The sequence below is a fragment of the Salvelinus sp. IW2-2015 genome, unplaced genomic scaffold (assembly GCF_002910315.2).
Source record: "Salvelinus sp. IW2-2015 unplaced genomic scaffold, ASM291031v2 Un_scaffold3157, whole genome shotgun sequence".
In the NCBI taxonomy this organism is placed as follows: domain Eukaryota; kingdom Metazoa; phylum Chordata; class Actinopteri; order Salmoniformes; family Salmonidae; genus Salvelinus; species Salvelinus sp. IW2-2015.
The window spans coordinates 1-11,106 of NW_019944445.1; the positions used below are offsets into that span (position 1 = coordinate 1).

Here is an 11,106-nt window from a genome sequence, read left to right on the forward strand (position 1 = left end):
CCCCAGGTCTGATAACCATCTAGAGCTCTCCCCAGCCTGAAAATCCATCTAGCTCCCCAGGCCGATAACCATCGAGAGTCTCCCCAGGCCTGATATTCCATAGACTCTCCCAAGCCTGATAAACCATCATGACTCCCCCAGGCCTGATGTCCAATCTACACTCCCCAGGCCTGATAACCCGATCTAGACTCCCCCAGGCCGGATAAACCATCTAGACTCTCCCCAGGTCCCTCCCTGATATCCATCTAGACTCCCCCAGGCCTGATAACCATCTAGACTCTCCCAGGCTGTATTCTATCGCTAGACTCTCCCAGACTCTATAACCATCTAGACTCTCCTCCAGCCTATATCCACAACCTCCAGGCTGATACCTAGACTCTCCCCAGGAACGATAACCATCTAAGATCCCCCAGGACTGAAACCATCCTAGACTCTATACCGATAACCACTCTAGACCTCCCCAGCCTATAACCATCTAACTCTCCCCGCCTGAATAACACTAGAACCCCAGGCCCTGATAATCCACTAACCTCGCCAGGACTGATAACCATCTAGACTCTCTAGACCTATAACCTTCTAGACTGCCTCCCCAGACTGAAACATAGACTCTCCCAGCCTGATAACATCTAGAACTCTTCCCATTCCTGATACCACAGACGCCTCAAGACCTGATAACCATCTAGAACTACCCTCAGGCTGATAAGCCATCTTAGATTCCCCAGAACTGATACCATTCCCCTAAGGAACCTTTTCCCTCTTTTCCCCCAAAGGACTGATACGCAACTAGACCTCTCCCAGGACTGAATAACCAGCTAGACCCCTAAGACTTATAACCATCTAGACTCTCCTCAGGCTGGATAAACCATCTAGACTCTCCCCAATAACCTGATAACCAATTAGACCTCCGCAGGCCCCCCTAAATGAGAAAACAAAAAATAACCTCATCTGAACTCTCCCCAGGCTGAAACCATCTAGACTCCCGCCTGATAAACCATCTCAGACTCCCAGGCCTGAAAAAACATCTAGACCTCCTCCAGGCGCTGAAGAACCATCTAGACCCCAGGCCTATAACCATCTAGGACTCTACCCAGGCCTGATACTCCTCCCAGGCCTGCATAACCATCAGACTCCCCTAGACCTGAATACATCTAGACTTCCCAGCCTGATACCCTAGACTCCCAGGCCTGAAAACCATAATTAACTCTCTCCAGCCTGTAACCATCTAACTCTCCCAGCCTGCTAAACCATCTAGACTCTCCTAACTGAAATAAACCTTAGAACTCTCCCAGGCCTGATAACCATCTAGACTCTCTTCACAGTCCTGGACAACCATCTAAGACTCTCCCGCAGGCCTGATATCATCTAGAACTCTTCCCGCAGGCTGAAATAACCAATCTAGACTCTCCCAGGTCCTTAATAACCATCTATGACTCTCCCTAAGCCCGATAACCATCTAGACTCTCCCAGGCCTGATAATGCAGCTAGATCTCCCTAGAGCCTGATAAACATCTAGATCCTCCTCAGACCTGAAACCATCTAGGACACTCCTAACTATAACCATCTAGACGCTCCCCAGGCTGATAACCATGCTAGAACTCTCCCAGCTGATATCCATCTAGGCTGCCCAGGCGAAACCATCAGACGAGGTGTCAAACTCATGTTTGCACGGGGGCCACATACGGCCTAAGGGAGATGTCAAGTGGGCCGACCATAAAATTATACCATAATCTTCTATAAAAATATTAAATAGGAGCTGGCCTTTTACTCGCGCTTATGACTTCTCGGTCTGATGAAATGTGGACTCTTGTTCTCAGACCCGCACAGCAAATTCGTTAATCTTATCTGCTTCTCAGTTGTCCTCTGCAAGCCGTCTAGTTTTCTGCTGTGATGAGTCTCTGTAAGCTGCGTCGGAAGGTATTGATAAATTTCGCTTCAATAACACCGAAACTGTTGCTACACTACCAAGCACGAAGGTTTCTTCGTGCATCTCTGCTAAATAAAGTTAGGACGTGGTCCATGTTTCTTTGAAAATTTACACTCCTTATCTACTTGTCTACCGTTTAACGAATTGTTGGCTATGAGGGTGTAGCGGAGAGGTACGAACCTAAGGTATTCTACAACGCGTCGTACCAAGCCGCAGATGGCATTGATACCGTGCTGTTTTCAATGTCTGTCTCGATGATGCAACTTGTCTTCTACTCTGATGGAAAGATGACGCCCCTTAAGCCCGATAATCCATGAAGCAGCGAATTAAAAATATAATATGTCTTTATGCATTTCACTTCCAAATACCTGCGGCCTCGATCAAACCTCCTCTGGGCCGGTTCCGGCAACCGGGGCCGGAGTTTGACACCCGATCAGACCCACTCAGCCTGAATAACCATCTAGACTCCCCAGGCTGAAACGCATCCTAACTCTCCCAGGCATACATCTAATCCCCAGGCCTATAACCAGCTAACTCGCCCAGCCTAATATCCACTAGACTCTCCAGGCCTGATAAACACTCTAGACTCTCCCCAGGCCTGAAACATCTAGCCTCTCCCAGGCCTGAACACCATCTCCCCAGCCTCCCCAGGCTGATACCATCAAACTCTCCCCAGGCTAGATCACCATGCTAGACCTCCAACGCCCTGATAACTCATCTCCCACACTCCTCAGCCTGATAACATCTAGAGCTCCCCAGCCTGAAACATCGATAGACTCTCCCAGCCTGATGATAATCTAGACCCGTCTCCCCAGCTGGATAACCATCTGACTCGCCCCAGGCCTGATAAACATCTAGACTCTCCCAGGCCTGAAAACAATCTAGAACTCCCCAGGCCTGATACATCTAAGACTTCCCCCAGGCCTGAGTAAACAATCTAGAATCCCGCAGCGATGAACCAGCTAGGACTTCGCAAGTTTGAAACATTAGAATCTCCCCAGGCCTGATAACATCTACACTCTCTCCAGTGCTGTAATAAACCACTCCCCAGACCTCCACAGGCCTTTAACACTAGACTCTCCCCAGCCTGATAACCTCACTAAGACCGCCCCACCTCCCCCAGGCCCTGAAGAAAAAAAAAAAAAAGAACCATCTAGACCCCCAGACCTGATAACCATCTAACTCTCCCCAGGCCTGAATCCATAGAATCTCCCCAGGCTAAAACATATAGACCTCCCAGCGCCTGATATCCATCTAGACCTCCTCCATGGCCTATATCCATTAGAAGACTCTCCCTCGGCTGATAACCATCTAGAGCTCTCCCCAGGCTGAATAACCATAGACTCCCACAGGCTGATAGAACAGCTAGACTCTCCCAGGCATGATTAATCATCATAGACCTCCCAGGCCTGATATGCGCATGCTAGGACTCTCCCCAGGCCTGATAAACATCTAGACTCTCTCGCCAGTGCCTGATAAACATCTGAGACTCTCCCCAGGCCCTGATAACCATCTAGCTCTCCCAGGCCTGATCATCCATCTAGGACGCTCCCAGCCTGATATCCATGCTAGACTTCTCACCAGCCTATGAACATCTAGATTCCCCCAGGCCCTGAGTCAAACAATCTATACTCTTCCCAGGCCTGATAACATCTAGGACCTCCCAGAGCCTGATATTCCATCTAAGACTCCCCAGGCCTGATAACCATCTAAGAACTTCCCCAGGCTGATCAAGCCGATCTAGACTCTCCAGGCCGATACCATCTAGCTCCCAGGCCTGATATAAACATCTAGACTCTCCCCAGACGACTATCCATCTCGACTCTCGCGAGGCCTGATATAACATTAGACTCTCCCAGCCTGATATTTCATCTAACTCTCCGCAGGCCTGATAAACTCTAGACTAATACTATTTAAACACTATGTGACGACTAAATCTTCTAAAGTTTAAACACTAGACCAAAGTACTGGGATGGAGGTAACCCCGCAGCACAACTAACTGGATGGAGTACCACACCAGGCAACAATACTGGAAGTACCAGACCACACAGATACTGGATGGGAGTACCACACAGCACAATACTGAGGAATACCACGACCAGCACAACTGGATGGAGTACTAAGACGCAACACAATACTGGATGGACTACCACAACCAGCCACAATACTGGGTATGGAGTACCAGACCAACCCAATATTCGGATGGGACTACCAACGACCAAAGCACAATACTGATGGAACTGTAACTCTACGACAAACACTATGGAATGGAGTACCTAACGACCAGCACAATATGTGATGACACAACCAGGCAAAATATGGATGACTAACCCATACCAGCACAATACGGTAGGACTATCACGACCAGGCACATACTCGGATGGACCAGCAGGCACAACTGATGGACGACCACACCAGCACAATACTGGATGCTACCAGGCACCAGCACAAACGGGAAATGACTACAAGGACCAGAAATACTGGATGGAATACCATGACCACACGATACGGATGATACCACGAACCAGCAACAATACTGATGAGTACCAGGACAACCAAACGGATGGACAACCCGACCACAACAGTTCACCTACGGTTGTTGGGAAGAACAGGAATTCACCAGATTGGAACAGTAACATGGTGAACTGAGGCAGCTTCCTCCACAGAGAACCAAGAGGGGCACATCGTTGACCGCCCCACTGTGTTGACTTCTTATCATATAAGAGAACCAAGAGGGACACATCGTGGACCGCCCCACTGTGTTGACTTCTTATCATATAAGAGAACCAAGAGGGGCACATCGTTGACCGCCCCACTGTGTTGACTTCTTATCATATAAGAGAACCAAGAGGGGCACATCGTTGACCGCCCCACTGTGTTGACTTCTTATCATGTAACAAGTCATTTTGGAGTGCCAACAGAAGAAGATCATCAAAGGTACAGCATTAATTATATCATTATTTCTGACTTTTGTGTCTCGCCTGGCGGGATGAAATCTGATTTTCATGTGTTTGTATGCGGGGTGCTGTCCTCAGATAATCACATGGTCTGCTTTCGCCGTAAAGCCTTGTTGAAGTCTGACACAGCGGCTGAATTAACAGATGTATTTTGATGTTTAACACTTGTATGTTTTACAAATTCTTATTATGAGTATTTCTGTTTTTGAATTTGACGCGCTGCAATTTCACTGGATGTTGTCAAATCAATCCCGTTACCGGGATTCGAGCGGGAAGGGATCACTAAGAAGTTTTAAAAGAAATGGCAGTCACAGGTGTTCATAAATGATCAAATCTCTCAGTCCAAATAGTCCATCCACAACACGAGTCCTTACCCTGTAGTAGTCTGTCTGTGCTGTAGATGTCTCGGGACAGGTGTTCATCAATGATCAAATCTCTCAGTCCAAATAGTTCATCCAAAACACGAGTCCTTACCCTGTAGTAGTCTGTGCTGTAGATGTCTCGGGACATCCCGAAGTCTCCCACCTTCACCAACAGCCCGTTGCCCACTAGACAGTTCCTGGTGGCCAGGTCTCTGTGGACAAAGTGCTGGGAGGCCAGGTACACAATGCCGGCTGAGATCTGGGTAGCGATGTGTAACATCTGGGACAGACCCAGCTCTCCGTCAGTCTGTAGGGGATGGCCATCCACAAGGATCATAGCATCTGGACCATGGACTCTGGAGAGAGAGAGAGACGTAGAGACAAAACTATTCATCTATACAGGTCTGTAGAGGCTGGCCATCTGGACCATGCGACGCGCTGGAGAAAGAGAAGAGAGACGTAGACATAAACCTTTCATCTATACAGTCTGTGAGGCTGGCAGATCTGACCATGGACCTGTTGAGAGAGAGAGACATAAACCTTATTCTATACGGTTGTAGAGGCTGGCCATCTGGACCATGGAACTCTGGAGAGAGAGAGACGTAAGAGCATAACTTCAATCTATACAGTCTGTAGAGGCTGGCCATCTGGACCATGGACTCTGGAGAGAGAGAGAGACGTGAGACACAAACTTTCATCTATACAGTCTGTAGAGGCCGGGCATCTGACCATGGACTCGTAAGAGAGAAGCATAAACCTCATCTATATCAGTATGTAGAGCTGCCATCTGGACCATGGACTCTGAGAGAGAGAGAGACGTAGAGCATAAACCTTCATCTATACAGTCTGTAGAGGCTGGCAATCTGGACCATGGACTCTGGAGAGAGAGAGACATAAACCTTTCATCTATACAGTCTGTAGAGGCTGGCCATCTGGACCATGGACTCTGAGAGAGAGAGAGAGACATAATACTTCATCTATACAGTCTGTAGAGGCTGGCCATCTGGACCATGACTTCTGGAGAGAGAGAGAGAGACATAAACCTTCTATCTAATACAGTCTGTAGAGGCTGGCCATCTGGACCATGGACTCTGGAGAGAAGAGAGACATAAACCTTCATCTTATACAGTCTGTAGAGGCTGGCCATCTGGACATGGATCTGGAAGAGAGGAGACATAAACCTTCATCTATAACTGTAGAGGCTGGCCATCTGGACCATGGACTCTGGAGAGAAGAGAGAACAATAAACCTTCATCTATCAGTCTGTAGAGGCTGGCCATCTGGACCATGGACTCTGAGAGAAGAGAGAGAGACATAACCTCATCTATACAGTCTGTAGAGGCTGGCCATCTGGACCATGACTCTGGAGAGAGAGAACATAAACCTTCATCTATACAGTCTGTAGAGGCTGGCCATCTGGACCAGGACTCTGGAGAGAGAGAGAACGTAGAGACATAAACCTTCATCTATACAGTCTGGTAAGGCTGGCCATCTGGACCATGGACTCTGGAGAGAGAGAGAGAAACATAAACCTTCATCTATACAGTCTGTAGAGGCTGGCCATCTGGACCAGGGACTCTGGAAGAGGGAGAATGAGACGAACATACCTTCATTCTATACAGTCTGTAGAGAGCCGGCCATCGGACCATGGACTCTGGAGAGAGAGAGACATAAACCTTCATCTATACAGTCTGTAGAGGCTGGCCATCTGGACATGGACTCTGAGAGAGAGACGTTAGAGACATAAACCTTCATCTATACAGTCTGTAGAGGCTGGCCATCTGGACCATGGACTCTGGAGAAGAGAACCATAAACCTTTCATCTAATACAGTCTGTAGAGGCTGCCATCTGGACCATGGACTCTGGAGAGAGAGAGAGACGTAGAGACATAAAACCTTCATCTATACAGCCTGTAGAGGCGGCCATCCTGGCACATGGACTCCTGGAGAGAGAGAGACATAAACCTTCATCTATACAGTCTGTAGAGCTGGCAATCTGGACCATGGACTCTGGCAGAGAGAGAGACAACTACCTTCATCTATACAGTCTGTAGAGGCTGGCAATCTGGACCATGGACTCTGGCAGAGTGGAGAAGAGTAGAAGAGAGAGAGGAGGAGAAGACAGAGTAGAGACAAGGATGAGAGTAGGACAGAGGAGGAGTAGAGACAGTGTAGGACGAGACAGAGGAGAGAAGAGACAGAGAGTAGTAGAGACAGAGGAGGAGTAAACGAACAGGATAGGAGTAGAGACAGAGGAGGAGTAGAGAACAGAGGGAGGAGAAGAGACTAGAAGAACAGAGAGACAGAGAGTAGAGACAGGGGAGTGAGAAGACAGGGGAGGAGTAGAGACAGGGAGGAGAGGAGAGAAAGAGCAGGAGGAGAGACAGAGACGAGAGGAGTAGAGACAGGAGAGTAGTAAAGGAGACAGAGGAGCGACTGAGAGAGCAGAGAGTTGTAGAGACAGAGGATGGATCCTTACTACTTGATAACTGTGGATAGGCTTTATTTATTCTAAATAGAGACGGCATGTTGGATGGTGTAAAAAGTCAGGAATGAGCTTCGATTCCCAAATATCCCAGACCTCCCGTCATTATGCCCCCCCCCACTTGTAAAACCAAAGTGCGCACCCTGTAACCAATATGTTCACACCATACCATGAGGAACTTGTTGAGGTCTCCATGCTTCATGTACTACCAAATCACCACCAACGAAGATCCCCACCATCCACACACCCCGAAACCATCACAACTGTAGGATAGTGCGCTGGAGGTGGTGAGCACTCTGCCCCTCTGGAAGCTCTTTCTGGCTAACAGGTTGAGGTCCTTGCACGAACAACGGACACGCTGGTCTGGTTTCAAGGATCTGGATAAGAGAAGTAACTCGGTTGTTCTGCGCTACTACTGTAGTAGTAAACACATTGATATCAGACAGCTTATAGACAACAGAACAGGTTGAGGTCCTTCAGGGTTGGGAACCAGAGAGATTGTACTTGGTTCAGGGTCTGGAACCAGAGAATGTACTTTGGTTTCAGGGTCTGTGGAACCAGAGAGATGACGTTGTTTTCAGGGCTGGGAACCAGAGATGTACTGTTGGGTTTCAGGGTCTGGGAACCAGAGAGATGTACTGTTGGTTTCAGGGTCAGGGAACCAGAGAGGTGTACTGTTGGTTTCAGGGTCTGGGAACCAGAGAGATGTATCGTGTGGTTTCAGGGTCTGGGAACCAGAGAGATGTAGCTGTGTTGGTTTCAGGGTCTGGAACCAGAGAGTGTACTGTTGGTTTCAGGGTCTGGAACCAGAGAGATGTACTGTTGGTTTCAGGGTCTGGGAACCAGAGAGATAGTACTGTTGGTTTCAGGGTCTGGAACCAAAGAGATGTATCTGTTGGGTTTTAGGGTCGGGAACCAGAGAGATGTACTGTTGGTTTCAGGGTCTGGAACCAGAGAGATGTACTGTTGGTTTCAGGGTCTGGAACCAAGAGAGATGTACTGTTGGTTTCAGGGTCTGGAACCAGAGAGATGTACTGTTGGTTTCAGGGTCTGGAACCAGAGAGAATGTACTGTTTGTTTTCAGCGGTCTGGGAACCAGAGAGATGTACTGTTGGGTTTCCAGGGTCTGGGAACCAGAGAGATGTACTTTGTTGGTTTCAGGGTCTGGGAACCAGAGAATGTACTGTGTTTCAGGGTCTGGGAACCAGAAGGTTGTACTGTTGGTTTCAGGGTCTGGGAACCAGAGAGATGTACTGTTGGTTTCAGGGTCTGGGAACCAGAGAGATGTACTGTTGGTTTCAGGGTCTGGGAACCAGAGAGATGTACTGTTGGTTTCAGGGTCTGGGAACCAGAGAGGTGACCTGTGTTTCAGGGTCTGGGAACCAGAGAGGTGTACTGTTGGTTCAGGGCTGGGAACCAGAGGTGTACTGTGTGGTTTCAGGGTCTCGGGAAACCAGAGAGATGTACTGTTGGTTTCAGGGTCTGGGAACCAGAGAGGTGTACTGTTGGTTTCAGTCTGGGAACAGAGGAGATGTACTGTTGGTTCGGGTCTGGGAACCAGAGAGATGTACTGTTGGTTTCAGGGTCCTGAACCAGAGAGGTACTGTTGGTCTTCAGGTCTGGGACCAGAGAGATGTACTGTTGGTTTCAGGGTCTGGGAACCAAGAGAGATGTACTTGTTGCAGGGTCTGGGAACCAGAAGATGTACTGTTGGTTTCAGGGTCTGGAACCAGAGAGAATGTACTGTTGGTTTCCAGGGTCTGGAAACCAAGAGAGATGTACTGTTGGTTTCAGGTCGCTGGGAACCAGAGAGATGTTACTGTTGGTTTCAGGGTCTGGGAACCAGAGAGATGTTACTGTTGGTTTCAGGGTCTGGGAACCAGAGAGATGTACTGTTTGTTCAGGGTCTGGGAACCAGAGAGATGTACTGTTGGTTTCAGGTCGGGGAACCAGAGAGATGTAGTGTTGGTTATTTCAGGGCTGGGAACCAAGAGAGATTTACTGTTGGTTTCAGGGCTGGGAACAGAGAGATGTACTGTTGGTTTCAGGGTCTGGGAACCAGAGAGATGTACTTTGGTTTCAGGGTCTGGGAACCAGAGAGTTTAACTGTTGTTTCAGGGCGGACCAGAGAGATGTAACTGTTGGTTTCAGGGTCTGGGAACCAGAGAAGTTACTGTGGTTTTCAGGGTCTGGGAACCAGAGAGATGTACTGTTGGTTTAGGTCTGGGAACCAGAGATGACTGTGGTTCAGGTCTGGAACAAGAGATGTACTGTTGGTTGTTCAGGTCTGGGAACCAGAGAGAGTACTGTTGGTTCAGGGTCTGGGAACCAGGAGAGACTGTACTGTTGTCCTCAGGGTCTGGGACCCCACAGAGAGAGGACTGTTGTTCAGGGTCGGCGAACAGAGAGGTTACCTGTGTTCACAGGTCCTGGGACGAGAGAAGTGTACAACTTGTATCGGATGTTCCAGGTCTGTCGGGTAAATCCAGGATGAGATGCTACTGGCCTTGGTTTCAGGTTGGAGAACTCAGACGAGACTTACGGTTGGTTCAGGTTCCTGAGGAGAGCTTCAGAGAGGTGTTAAACTGGTTGATAACATTCAGGTCTGGCTACTAGGAGAGATGTCACTATTGAGTTTCTCATGGTCTGGAACTCAGACGCGGAGACATCAGAGAACTGGCTCTGATCCTTATAGGGAACACTGGTGCTGGTCTGATCTTTATAGTTGGAAATCAAGGGCTGGCTGATGCCCCTGTAATTCAAACAATGTGGAACATCCAGGTAAAACGTGTTTGGATCTGACCCTTTAAGATTAAACGTGGAAACACTGAGAGAAACATGCTGATCCTTTAGAAGTAGAAAACAACAAGGGAATGGAACAATTCTCTACTAGTGTGATGAGGAACTATATTACGAGGCAAGCTGGTGCTGACCGCTTAACCCTGGAATAGACGCCGGTCTGCCTCTTAGATTGTGAGCAATGAGCACGGGAGCACGTGTCTGACCCTTATAGTAGGCACACGGCGACAAGGGACTACGGTCTGATCCTACCACGTTGAGAGCAGCCTGGAGTGTGTGGGGTCAGAATCCTTATGATGTGTGAGGACATAACATGTGGGAGCTGTATACCGCTATAACACTTAATAGTTGTCGGAGGAGCCACAAAATACAGACTGTTGACCCTAAATACATAGATATGCAGAACCGCGCGATAACTATACACATATCAGTACGTAACGCTGTGTCAAAGGAATCCAATGTGATCGTGATTGGGGGAAAGACCACGCTCCTATATGTAGAAATCATAACTCCGTTACCTACAGACAGCTGTATACAGTGTCGTGTACTGGTGTGTGGGGTATGCCAGCACAACTGCCA

General features: G+C 48.5%; 1 pseudogene; it reads right to left on the reverse strand.

Annotated features, from left to right (window-relative positions):
* Positions 1-5,355: 5,355 nt before the first annotated feature.
* Positions 5,356-11,106, reverse strand: part of LOC139025721 (NT-3 growth factor receptor-like) — a 15,634-nt pseudogene continuing 9,883 nt past the window's right edge.